Source organism: Uranotaenia lowii, chromosome 3, assembly GCF_029784155.1.
Source record: "Uranotaenia lowii strain MFRU-FL chromosome 3, ASM2978415v1, whole genome shotgun sequence".
In the NCBI taxonomy this organism is placed as follows: Eukaryota; Metazoa; Arthropoda; class Insecta; order Diptera; family Culicidae; genus Uranotaenia; species Uranotaenia lowii.
Window position 1 is genome coordinate 355,208,989 of NC_073693.1, and position 14,495 is coordinate 355,223,483.

Here is a 14,495-nt window from a genome sequence, read left to right on the forward strand (position 1 = left end):
ATTTCAGTACTAAGAAACTACCGCGAATTAAATAAAGGAATTTATTCAAATATTAGCGCCTGCGCGAGTACCGCCCGAGTAGCAAAGACCATAGTTAAGCTTCGTTCAATCGTTAGTAAAAAATCGGTTTCAACTGGTTTCTGTCAACTGGTAGTTGTTCAAACGAGCCAATGTTTTGGTCGAAACAAGTCAGGGTCGTTGTTCAACGGAGCAAGTTGAAATCAGTCGAAACCGATCCAGCCCGGCAGCAGGATTCGTTACGACCTGGTAGAAATCGGTCGAAGTCAATTGAAAGAGACAGATGATCAACTGTCAATCCATTTCTACTTGTTTCGACCCGTTTCTTCTAGGTTTCATTGAACAGACTATTAAACAATAACCGTACGTTGTTATTCATTTTAACAACAAATTTCAATGTAAAATCATATTATTTGTGTACCAACTTTATAATATGATGATATCACAATTTTTAGAGTAACCATGAAATGTATAGTTGATACATAATATTTCATAGTTGCCGAATAGAGGGGAATCATCGTATCACAGTAATTTTCTTGTGATTTTCAATGGAACAGTGATTTTCATGGTAAAATTAAAATCCAAACGAAAACGAACATGGTAAACTTTTGCTCTTTTTACTCATTTAAAAATTTTCGTGTAAAGAAAAATTTCATCCCACGCGCGCCATTTTGTTGAATCATTTTAGTTTTGTGAATCGCGATGACTTCAACAAATATTTCGTTGTGGATGTTTATTAAATATCGGGACCGGAGTAGATTTTTTCCGAGGTCGTACCCCTTGGTGAAATGGGGATCGATTCGGAAAGCGATGGCACTGCCCGCATACGAAAAAACTCTACCTCAAACAATCAAAACGATAATCGAACCTCTTCCTGCAACTGTGACTGTTTATATAAGTATAGCTATTGAGTAAAACTATCCAAATCGAATAGCTCAATTACAAATAAAACGATTTAAACCAATCCTCCACGTTTATGTGAAAGGTCACGCTATAGATTAGATCATCTTAACGGTTTGAACTATTCACGAACTTTTTTTATTAACCGTTAAAATCATCTCGAACGATTACTTCTAACGTCCTCACAATTTTGACACTTATTCTTAATAAGAACCAGGGGGGCCAGGTGGTTTCGTCAAAAATCAAGACAACGCGAAGCTAAAAATCATGATTTTTCAGGACACTTTTTGATTCATAAAAATAATAAGCAGTTCTGCTTAGATAACATAAATAAAGGCGCAATACAGGTGCTGTAAACAGCTTGATTTATGCAACTGCAGTACGCAGTTTCTTCTCTGGCCTGCAGTTCATATCGACAAACACCATCGTCATATCAACTGAACAGATTTATTCGAAATCAGGACAAATCTAGATAAATCAGGACACCTGGCACCTCTGATGTCAACTGTTATGACTGCCCTGTCAGGAACGTTTGCTCAATCGGGCCGATTGCAAAACAGACATGGCGGCACTCGAATTCTAGCGGTTAGAATTCGGTCAGTTTTCGGCTCGATTTCCATCCGCCTGCTCGATTGCTCGAAAACAGACGATATTTTTCGCAGTGCTGCGATGAACAAAACGAAACACGAGCAGTTTTCAATCGCAGCAATCCGGGTGCGTGATTGTTGTGAATTGTGTTGTGGAATTTGGTCGCAGTTCTGTTTCTGCCTTTTCCGTTGCTGTTCAAAAATGCTTTGAGCGGAAGAAGCCATGTCCGCCAATCATTTAATCATAAGCAAGGTATGTTGAGATTGATTGAATTCTAAACAATCAAGTTTTATTTATTAAAATTTTCTAACTCATTATCGTCCCCAAAGAAAACATCAAAATGTCCCGGGTGTACGGGCTTTGGTGGAATGTCATCCCGGACAACGGATCCGGATCCCGTACCCACTCAGAGGTGGCATCACATGGATTAGTTTTAATTAGTTTTTGGTGTGAAACTTCAAAGTGGAAAGCAAGGTGAGTGTCGTTGTCACAATTATTTACTATTTGCTTATTAAACTGATCTTTTTCATCCAATCTCGATTCAAATTTCGACAATGTTTGATTGATTAAGTTTAAAATAATCAAGTTTTATTTATAAAATTTTCTAACCCATTATCGCCCCCATAGAAAACATCGACCCATGCAAACAAAGCTTCCAAAGAAATGTCCACACGGTACGGATTCTGGTGGAATGTCATCCTGGACATCGTATCCGGATCCGGATCCCGGATACGCTTCACTTAATTTTAATCGGTTTTCGGTGTGATAGTTCAAAGTGGAAAGCAGGTGAGTACCGTTGTCACCATTATTTACTATTTACTTATTAAACTGACCTTTCTCAAGATTTAAATTTTAATTCTTGTGGATTTTTGGCTCATTTTTGAGTTTATGGGATGAATCATCCAATACGATAAAAATCTCTTCAAAATTACAAATAAACAAACTCGACTTTTAGTTTCGTGACATGGCTCGCACAAAGTAAGTTGTAACAAAACCTACCGGAGGAAACGCATCTTGTAATTGGCTACCAAAGCCACCCGTTCGAAAAGTGGCCCGTTCGTTCAAAATATCATTGGGGATGTATATTTGCTGACACTGATCAACCAAAAACAAAACAATCATAAAAACAAAAATAAAACAAATTTGTGTCTTGGAAAATTTTCCAGTTTTTATTTAATCGTTTGATCAAACTGTGTAAGAGATTGTTCCGAGTTTTATCCCGGTAGTGTCTTTTCGTCGGTGATAGCTGGAAGTAAATGAGGACTGCAAGCTTCCAAAAGTTTTACTACGTTGAAACTCATCACAGACCATTCGAAAAAGTCTGTATCGATGGATTGGACGCCGAGAAAACAACCGGATGCGGGTGATCGTAGTTCGGATTCAAGATTATTTTTGATTTAGAAGTAAAATCAGAAAAAAAATCGCTTCCTGCTGTGCAAAATTCTAGTTTAGCTTATTGTCTTAGTTTTATTCATGCTTTGATTAATTGAATTTCTACGATCCGGTTACAATTTACAGGTGGCCACGAAGAAAAACAAGTTCAACCAATTATTGCATACTTTTTTCACTAAATCGGTTGTTCTTGGAAAACATGTATCAAACTATGGTTTAAAAGTACCATCGGAAGGGATCCCGCAAATTTCTTTGCAGGTTTGTATCCTTATTTCTTTATAACGAAATAATAACATAAATAAAAAAACATAAATAAAATAACATTTCATTTCAGGAATCCAAGAAGTCGGCCCGAGACTTAAAAACTTGAAATCGAATTGACTGCTCCATTCAAGCGTTCTTCGGTTGAGAAAACTCCTTGAGTTCAATTTATAACAGCTGCGGGATTGCACTCGCTACAGTGTTTTAATCACAATTGTGATCTTCGTCTGGGACATCATGTGAACGAACAGTTTTGAAGATTGAATCAAATGGAAATCCCGGAATCTAGAATCGCTACCTGTTGGTAATGAAATGGGTGAGTTTGCTTTTCTAATGTTATTGTGTTTATCATGATTTTATTTTGTTTAATTGCACACAATCACTATAAAAACTACACCTGGTTTAGACACTATTCAATCCTAACTTTAAAACAGATTCTACTGATAAGCAGCTTGAACTTCAAATTATAAATAATTGTATTTAAACGAATGCACCTTGAATAAGTTTGTAAAATATAGTTTTGTGTGATTATTCTTTATGTTTTACAGACGAATAAGTGCCTAAACTCTTTTTGTGTTCCTTTTTTGCAGCAATTTCATGAGACAAGCATGGCCCAGTGGCATACAACATAGAATTTTCGTTCGAGGTGGTCGCCCTGGTCGTTGACTTTGGGCATCATCTGCACATGCTGCTGTGGGCAAATGTGTTCCTTTCGTTGGCCAGCCTGGTGATCATCGTGCAGTTCCGCTGTCTGAACAACGAGATACAAAGGGAGTTCAAGAAGCACCGTAACTACCCGTGGGTGCTAGACTACATGGAAAATAGCTGTCCCCTAGCGACGGCCGAAGATCTGAATTCTGACAACGGTGTCATATGCTGGGAGAAGATGGAAACCGCCCGGAAGCTGCCCTGTTCGCATCTGTTTCATAAGTAAGTTGGGGTTATACATAATCTATTTGAGTAAGATTTTTAAAGATTTATTTTTGTTTTTTTTAGCTCATGCCTTCAATCTTGGTTGGAACGGGACACCAGTTGGCTTACGTGTCAGCTCGGGTTAAGCGTTAACAATGCCAATGTGGCCAATATTTTGCAGAATGAAATCCGCATCGATGACCCGGAACCGGTTGACGGTTTGGATCGGGACGAACGGTAATCCGGTTTCTTGGAAAACGGCGGCTGAAAATCATACCTAGCAAGTCAGGATCATGGCCCGGCACGTCCAGGAGATGTTCCCCCGATTTCCAATGTCTACGGTCATTGCCGATCTGAGCATATCGCGATCGATCGAAGTCACAATTGATCCTGGAAGGGCGCATTCCAGCCAGCATTCTCGTCAGCAGCATTCAACATCATCATCGGTGGCTTCCACGCCCAGCTCCGACAGTTCCTCCGCGCCGCTGCCAAAAGCTTTTCTCAATAACAAAGGTAATTAGAAACTTACATAGGTATTTAACTATTAAAGTTCCTACAAATATGTTAGTTTATTGTTTTGATATTCCATAATATTATGTTTTACATTTCAGCCAATCGATTCCAATGATAACGCATTTTGGGAACAGTTCTGGTGCGAGCATAGCTCTCCAGTTCAAGATGTGTTTGCGCTGATTCCATCGAATGAGATACGGAAAGTTCAGGATGTTATGCCAGCGAATTTGGCAACTTAATGCTACAAAGCAACAGAACGATTGGTCCGAGCGGTGGACAACAGTTGTCGTACCCAGGGGAAACAGCAAACGGTGCTAAACTCTATCCGTTTGCTTAATCGAACATTGCCATGTATTTTTGAGGATGTGCAGTGGAAAGATTTCTTCTGGTCTTCACTTCTGGCTAATGATAAAGAAAACGGAGACACTCCATTGGCGTATGTTGAATGCCATAGGCGACTTATTGTTCTGTCCCGAATTTATATTTGTGGGATTGTGAAAATCGGGTCGGAAAAAGTCGAAGAACTCAATTTTATCGATAGTTGCGAATACATATAGGAAGCAGGCGTAGGATTTGCTCAGTCGCCTCCCAGGAATGGAAACATGGATGCTCGTCGTACCGAACTTGATTGATGCTAACTTGTTTTAGCGAAATAATGTATCGAGCGCGAATATGCGTGACGAGCGCAACAAATGGATTGTACATTTTACAAGTGCTGGCAACCGACATGCATTTCCTTTGTCCACTTCACTCCTCAACACGGTTTGCGCTTAAGATACAGTTGGCATGGGAGTGCCCTACAATCATCTGCTGTTTACCGACACGTTGGAACCGCTGGTGGAAGTTTGCTTGCAGAACCTTATTGTGATACTTGATTAAGACATCTCGAGCAACACGCCTACCCAAACCACGTCCTATTCACATGACAAGGTATGTAACGAGGTTGCTGATTTGATTTTTCCTTTGATTTAAAATTTTTATAAGGTACACCGGGGTAAGTGGGGACGATGGCTATTAAAACAATACTGTAAACTCTTTTTTCAAACTTTTGATGCAGAATGTTCAATTTTCTTGTAATTTATCCAATAACTGTGAAAAAGATACGATTACGACAATAACGAATCCGCACAGCGACTTTTGGGAATTTTCTATTTTCATCTACGATGTCGAGTTGATTTGCATCTTTTTCAATTGCAAATTTCTCGTAAACACAAATACAACTGGCAATTTTCATAGAACTTAAAATAACTTTTAGTAAATTCCAACCTTTTTCATTCTAGCAAGAAAGTATCCGGCTGATCCCATCCGGAACTCACGGTTTCCACTTAAAGGTTTGGCAACCGTCTTCGGAATGGGTTCAATCCTGGCGCTCCAAGCTGCCACTGCAGACCATAATGCGGTTGTTTCAGGTTCCTGCAGCATGGAACATTAGTTGGTTTGCTGTCGGTACCGCATCCGATTTTGATAAGAAAGTACCAAGCCAACCGTGGCCCGACCCCGATAGCAAAATTTGGAACACAGCGGAAGATTTAATCCATCAGGTAATCGTAAACTTTTAATACAAAAGTTAAAAATAATTGAACATTTTTTTCTTTTATCAGGTCCGTAACTTTGGCTCCAACACAAATTGGAAGAAACAAAAAGATCGAGCTCTGTACAGCAACAGCGAAGATTAGCTGTCGAAAATGTCGTCTGCGTATTTCAGATATCAGTATTTGATCTGTTTGTGAATCGTATGCGTTTTCGTGTTTTCTGAGTAGCCGTTATAGAGCAATCTGGTTTCAACTGACCAGCAGTATTTTAAACAACTTTTCGTTATTCTGAGATGACCCCACTAGCTGCCCTCCGACTTTGTTTGAATCGCAACTTGTCCGTGTTCATTTTAGTATAATGGAGCTTTATTTAGTTTTCAATATTGGTAAAAAATAATTTTGAATGCTGGGCTGGAGGAGGTCTATTTTTTCATGATCCATGTTGATAAGATGAATGGGAGTTGAAACACTTGCCCTCTCTTCTGCATAACAATCGCAACATCCGATTGACAGGGAAAGTATCACAATTTGCCATTATAATAGCTGATACTTTCAATAGGGCATAATTCTTGTGGCTGGGTGGTTAGTTAGTTGGTTTAGTTTAATAGAATTAAAAAAGAGAAAAAGTGTAAGAAGTATTGCGATGTTAGGTAAAGGTTATGGTATTCGCCTCCCCAATGCTCTAGTAAGTTTGTATTTGCGGTTTATGAATTTCGTTGGCTTATTCTTTGATCAAGCATTTTACAAGAACTAGAGGCTCATTAGATGGGAACGGTCTTATTGAAGAATATGATATTTTTTTGGTAAGACGCTTTTTGCTTTTTTTTTAATTTAATCATTCACTTTTGGCAGATCTTCACATTTTTCGGTTAGGGATGGAAATAGATAGTAAAATGTATGATATTGAAGAACAATAATGAGTAGGTAGTCCAGATAACTGATTTCGGGCATTTAAAAATAGGCACACGGTATATTTTAATAGAACCCCTAAGTAGACTTAGTATAGTTTGTCAGATGAGGTTTAAGAAGAACAGCATTGTGCATTTCCTGATCTGTTCCTGTTCTGTATACGATATTTAAGCTAGATTTATTATTAGTTTGGGCTAGGCTTCTTATATTATATTGATAGATAATATGAACTAATATCCTATTTTTCTATTCCTTTTTCTCTTTTTTGTATTCCTTTTAATGTTACCTTCGGAGGATGACGAAAGAGCTTCGAGTGGAAAACTCGAACAACCTTCAAGCCATCTCCTCACAACATCAGACCCCGAAGATGGTTTCGCATGGTGTGGAAGTCATCCCAAGGATTTGATCAACACCTGAAATTAGACAAATTGCTCAAAAAGAAGAAGCTTGCGCCAGACATCGCAATGTCTTAAGCAGGAGAGGCAGCAAAAGAATCAATTAGAAGAAAAAAACATGAAAAATAAAACAAATGAAATAAAAGTCTATAGCTTTTTGTAAACAAACCGAAAAACCTGAATGATTGGCAACCATGCTAATCGGTCCAGAAACGGTTCGGAAAACCGTTCGGGTTCGGTCCGAAATCGGTCCTTTTTTTTAATGGACGCTATAGCAATCGGCCCAGAAACGGTTCGAAAATTAGTTCGGATTCGGTCCGAAATCGGTCCTTTTTTTCGGATGGATACTATGGCAATCGGCCCTGAAACGGTTCGAAAAATCGTTCGGATTCGGTCCGAAATCGGTTCTTTTTTCGGATGGACGCTATGGCAATCGGCCCAGAAACGGTTCGAAAACCGTTCAGATTCGGCTGGAAAACGGTCCGCTTGTTTTGACATTTGATCTGCTCGAACTGGTTGAAAAAACTTATCGTCGTCCGAAAAAGTGTTTCATTTTCGCACGATTTTCTACTAAATTCGGCCCGATTTCTTATACGATTTCGGACCGATCGAGCAGATGAACGGACAAAAATCGGGCCGATTTCGGGCGATTTTTCCTGACTGGGTGCTAGCAGAAGAAGAAAAACAAGAATAATAAATTTAAAAGTTGATTCTGGTCATTCTGGTGGTGAAATTGCTATTAACAGCAATTTCGCCAGAAATTTTTAATAGTTTAGCCATTTAGCTACAGCAATGTGCTACTAGATAGTCGGTGCACCGAAAGCTGGAGGCAGTACAGCTCAATAACAGGTCAAAAGATGTAAATATTGCAGGTGAGTGGATCTGTATTTCTTTTTTTTTCATTTGCTGCTTAAGAAGTATCCCAATTTTTCATATTTTCAATTTCCTGTGTGTGACTGTTTTGTTCTAAATTTCTTTCTAGTGTCGGCGAATGCTGCTTTTTTTTAATGCAGCTCGAGTTCCCCGGCCGGGGAGACTCCCCTGGCCCTGCAGTGAGATTTCGGACCTCATTTCGGGCCCACTTAATTTACAATTAATAAGTTTTGCAAGCTGGATCAGAGGGGAGAGTGTGTAATTTTTTTCCGAATTAACAAAATGTAAGAAAAATATTAAAATGAAATATATAGTGAAAATAAAATTAATGATTTTATGTAAAATCCGAAAATTCCAAAAAAATATACCCTTTTGGTGCGTCCGCCATTAATGCATACGGTTCCCATAACCTTCAGTATATCGTTGGAAGAACATTTTGTAGAATCGTATCATGACTATTACTGTAAATGTAAAGCGTACTTCAAGAATAACAATTATGATTACTGTTCGAAGTTCTAAATATGTTTCCATAAGCGGTTTTGGAACGGTATGTTAACTGTTTGTATTGAGGTTCTTCCATATAAATGTTTTAACAGTTTTTAACAGTTACATAACCTAACAACATATTTAAAATGCAGTCAATTTGGAATTCACGATTCAAGCAATGTATTTTACAATTCCAATAATCGTCTGCTTAACTTTTATTTATGCCTCACCAAATCGTCGTGAGACTATTTCAGAAATCGTTCGGTTACAATTCGCATTTAGAGCAAGTTCACTGGTTGAGATGGAGATAGAAATTTCGAAGGTTTACAACACATCACAACACATCCCGAGTAGCCAAAACCATGGTATTACATTCATTTTCCAGTGATTTTGAGTGTGACCATGTTATTCATCGTAATGACATCATCCCAACATAAAAATTTTAAAAATTTATGCACTTACATTTTATCGTGTAGGAGAATGTTCTGACAGTCGAGGCCGGTCGAGGCACTTTGTTTTCCTTTTCAAAAAAAATTCGATCGGCAGAAACAAATTTAGGAAGCTTTTAGTGAAAAATATTAATCAAGATGAGCACAAAGGTAAGTTCTATCAGAGCTTGAAAGAAAAAAAAACATTATTAATCTTATTATTTGTCATTTCTAGCGACAAAATGCCTTCACAAATTGGAAAGCCGGTATCCCGTAGAATTTAAGACCAACTCAGCTGGTGCGAAACGAACCTAGGCAAAATCCCAATAAATTCATCAAGTGATTCTAAAATGAGTGTTTTCCAAAAATAATAAAATGTTGATAGAAAAATAAATTTTAACGAAAATGAACACGGACATTTTATTTTAAGATCACGAATTTACATAGAATTTTATCTTCCTTGCAACAATGAACATTCAATGAAATTCAATGAAAAAACAATGAATTTCATCGTTTCCTTGAGGAAAACTGGAAGCTGTAATAACCATAAATTATATAGTTTTGTGTTCTGAAATGTATGGGAAATAGTTGATTTTTTCATTGTTAAGTTGCTTAACAACCCCCTTTTTTCATGGTAATTTTGGCCACAACCATGAATACCATGGTCGAAAACAATGAGTTCGACAGTAAAATCATGGTTTCATGTACCGTGATATTTATGGTCTTAACCATGAAATCCACGGTAGAGTGAAAATCAAATTCATGGTTTTTTCATAATGTTTTTCTATTCGGGATTTGCCGAACACCGGTGTTGGGAAAATCTGATATTCGAACAGTTTCGCGCTGTAAAATTTGTATCGTATAACACTTTTTGGCCGAGGGTGATAGAAAAACACGATGTTTTGCAACACCGAACCGAGTGATACAGTCAGCGTTGCAATACAGTATTCGTGCATGAAACGCTTCGGTGCTGCCATCTTTCTTATGCTCAAAACCTTAGTTGAGGGGAAAATAAAGGAAATTGACCAATTTCAGGATTTTAACATAAAGTAATATTTTCTTTTGTAAACAATTCTCTTATCACTTAAATTGATACGAATTACAAAGAAGTTAATCAACTCTTTAAAACCTACAGCCAATTTTTGTCATGGCCTTGCCAATTGAATTGGCTATCATACATTTCGAGGCGCAGAGATGCCAGAAAGCTAGGTAAATACATTTTGTTTGTTTGAGCGGTTTTCGGGAGTAGGAGTTTCATTTTTTAATTTGAAAAATGTTATTCCGTCGGAATGTCCGGTATCAAAATTTGAACGCCGCCTTCAATGGTCCATTATCTTTAGAAAACGGAACCCTCGATGTTAATTCGTCGAGTGTCAATCATATCAAACGCAAATTGTTTTATAATTAAACCCCATATTCCAAATTTTAGGTTGTGCTGCCGGAATGCCCCAATTTGGCTTCCGGTGGATTGGATCACTGATCCCTTTGTTGAAACACGGTCAGGAACGGTTCTAATATCGGTTCCACAGGTGGGACCTGGTTGGATTTTCAGAGAAGGAACGAGAAATGAAACGGCCTACCAATATAAGTCTGTATCAAAAGTTACCAAACAAAAACACTTAATTTAAATTATATGTAAAACCTTTAAATTCGAAGAGTCCATCAAAGACCAGATTCACTTTTATTTGTGCTCTACTTGCCCATACAATTTCGAGAATTTTACTCATAGCATTGGAAGAACGTTACAATACCATTACCATATAATTACCTAGGTCAGGCAAATAGAAATTTTGATGCACATATTTTACGTTTCGACAGAAAATTAGCACTTTTTTAAAAGATTTGTAAGCGTTTATGCAAAAAAAAAATTGTGCCGGAACCAAACAAAATCAACAAAGCTGTTGTTTCATAGATGAGACAAGTTCAGTTAAGTGAAACTTGTATACTTATCCAATGCAAAACTCTCTCAACAACTTAGAAAAAGTTTTAAGAATGGTATTAGCACTACTATTTCAATAAAGTGAATTTGATTTCAATTTTTAAACGATCAATTCGAAATAGGAAAAAATAGTAAAAATACTGAACAGCAAATGCACTTGGCATCGCTGGTTGCCCCCAATTTTATATCTTCGTTTTGTATCACACCCAGGGATGCCAGGTGTTGAGGATAAAAAATCTGGGCAATTTTGAAAAAAAGTCTGTGCGTGTCTGTGCACAAGGAAGATATCACAAATTTGGTACTGAACAAGAGTTTTTCCGATGCGTGTGGGGGGGGGGGGGTTGTATTCGGATTATTTTCGAGTTGAGAACTATATAACTAACACTGTTTCCTACCACGTACCATGCTGGTCTTATTTAAAAAAAAAAAAATTATGAATGTTTGGTCAAATACCCATGAATACAAGCGAGATTTACAGTCTAATCTGGCACTTACGGATTAAATTCGATACAAGAATATCGATTTCATCACTAAATTTTGAAAGTCTGTAAAATCTGGGCACTCTAAGCAAAAATCTGGGCAAAATCTGTGTCTGACCAATATCTGGACGAAGGGTCAAAAGTCTTGGTTTTACAGACAAATCTGGGCACCTGGCAACCCAGATCACACCGGTGGACGGCCAACATTTTTGGTCTATTTTTCACGATACAAAAATTCCCATCTGTGCTACAGCTGTCAAAATTCCTACCACTTTTTCCCAACACCATTGGACTTGCTCTTATGCGGGTGGCTCGTGTATTGATGGTGAGTAATTTTGCTTTTCATATGAGTTCTCATAAACTTATTGAAAAATTCTTTAATTTCAGAATCACACGGAGAGCAAATTATCACCGCTAGAGCTTTTGACGGGGGCCACAACGCCTAACTTGGGACATAAAACGGTCCGGTAAAACCCGTACTAATGTACACACTCAACAGATGATGCTAGAAGTTGTACCGAAGCCGTCTCGCAGGCGCAAGAGGAGGTTCGCCGTGTCGCCAGTTTTCAGTGTCGAGATGTTTAAAAAGTGCCAGTTTAGTACTCCCAGTGATTGTATCACAGTTAAAAAAAAACCCAAATGTAAATAAATGGTTTTGAAAGAAAATCAAAAAGTTTCTTTTTTCTTCCGGAAATCTAATTAAAGAAAACAAATTCCAACCATGAAATTTCACGGTCGCAAGAGGTTTCAAATATTACGAATAAACATTGAAGTTCATCTTCGTTTAAACAATGTAAATACAATGAAAAATGATGAATTTTACAGTTTCCTCGAGAAAAACTGAAAGCTGAAATGACCATAAAATTCATAGTTTGACGTTCTAAAATGTATGGGAAAAAGTTAATTTTTTCATTGTTAAGTTGCTTAACAACCCCCTTTTTTCATGGTAAATTTGGTCAAAACCATGAATACCATGGTTGAAAACAACGAGTTTGAAAGTTAACTCATGGTTTCATGTACCGTGATATTCATGGTGTCAACCATTAAATCCTCGGTAGAGTGAGAATGGAATTCATGGTGTTTTCATAATGTTTTTCTATTCGGGCGGCCACTTAACAATAACATCAAACGGAAACTGCAAGGAAAAATGGCAAGGTGAAATCCTCGCGGTTTTTTATTGCATTGCACTGGCGAAATAGAGAGAAAAACAAACACCTTGTCGATAGACAGAGAAAAAAAAATTGACAAGCCATGTGTCTAACATGATACGGGAAAATGCTGCCCTGAATAAAGGAGATTGGTTCGAGCTCCTGTGGGCTCGTATAAAATTCATTCTAGATTTCAGGAGTGATGAGCCGTCACGAGATTCGGGTGGGTTTTCATTCGAATTTCGTAAAATTAAACCGTTTGCCCTGTGGCTCGAAGAGTCATTATCCCGAGTGGAATAATTGCAATCTTAGTGTGTACAAATATTCAAACACACACTACTCTTTTTTTTCGTAGCGTGTAAACTAGTTCGATACACTCTAGGCCATTATAACCCAAAATCAAGTTGGAATGCCGCAAAATCGGATGATTTTGGCTCCCGACGAAAATGAGTTTGAGGGGGTTTTCCCGAACTTGAGAATAGACGTCATTCTCGCAACTTAATTTTGGGCATGTCATACGGTAGGGATTTTTTTTGGGATATTTTTGTTTGATGGCCCACTTATCAAAAGTTATTATAAATATTTGAGAAATACAATTTGTTTTTCATTAAATAAAATTAATTTTATTACAAAATAAACTTTACACAATAGCATAGGTACTGATCTCGGCAGTAATTTAAAAATCATTACATGAAACCCGAATCTGATTCGTTGTAAAAGAACATCTTACCTTTACGATACACCAACTGTGAGTCCATGAGCTTTACATAAGGTGCGGAGATATTTTGATGCTGTCACAAATACATCAGTATCTTCAGACTGGTGTGCATGCAATGCGGTCTGATTCGCATCAATGACGTCATAACAGTTGTTTGGGTTGCAATTACGGAAGAGTTTTTGATTTAGATAAATTTTTTTAAATGAAAAAATGACCAAGTGCTGAATAAAATCCTGCAAAATTTCGCAGGTCGATGCTAAGAAGCAAAATAGAGCAGTGAGTTTTCATCAGCTACCGAAGGAACCCGCGGTACGCAAAAAATGGCTCGCGTTCTGTGGCCGTAAGGATGGATCCGGCATATACGTGTGCTCCCAGCATTTCGAATTGACGGAGTTGGTCAATGTTTATATGGAAAACGCAAGGAGGGTTCTTATAAAATCTGGTAAGTATTTCTAACTTAGGCCATTATCGCAATATTCTTTATGTTTCGTTTTTTCTCTCAGCTTTGCCATCCGTTCGTTGCCCTCCAACTGAGTCTGCTCAATCCATCAGAGCTAAAGTGAAGAACCGGAAGCAAGTAGTCGAAGAATTTCTACAGAGAAATGCAAACTTGGGGATCAGTTGAAGTCATTGTTGCAATTGAATTTATATTTTTCTTTGATAGTCCCTAAATTGATATGATACGAGCAATTGGCATGATTAACTCAATAAAAACCCATCCCCATGTAGATTTTTGGAAGCGTGCACAAAAATAAAATAAAAACCCCAAAAATAAGTGAAATATACTCCGCGTGTAAAAGGAGTGAGTACATTAAAATCAGCGTGCAGAAACCGAAAAAGAAAACAAAACAAAAACGACCGAAACCGCATTGTCGTTTCCGCAACACACCACACAAGTTCGTGGTGGGAAAAATTGTGTGTGTCGCCCGGGAGAAAACCGCGTGGAAGTGTGCCTCGGGGATCTAAACCAAAGCCACTACACGGCGAAAAGCCAGGCCAGACCA

At 37.9% G+C, this 14,495-nt stretch overlaps 1 long non-coding RNA gene across 3 annotated transcripts; it reads left to right on the plus strand.

Moving 5' to 3' along the window:
- Positions 1-325: 325 nt before the first annotated feature.
- Positions 326-7,606, plus strand: LOC129756553 (uncharacterized). 3 transcript variants are annotated; one of them, XR_008739489.1, is made up of 9 exons: positions 326-1,758; positions 1,836-1,980; positions 2,134-2,292; positions 3,025-3,475; positions 3,750-4,089; positions 4,156-4,584; positions 4,683-5,514; positions 5,865-6,125; positions 6,186-7,606. It is a non-coding gene; the product is annotated as an uncharacterized LOC129756553 (long non-coding RNA). The 3 variants fall into 3 exon arrangements; XR_008739488.1 differs by having other exon boundaries at positions 3,025-3,156; positions 3,233-3,475; positions 4,683-6,125; XR_008739487.1 differs by having other exon boundaries at positions 4,683-6,125.
- The last annotated feature ends 6,889 nt before the right edge of the window (positions 7,607-14,495 follow it).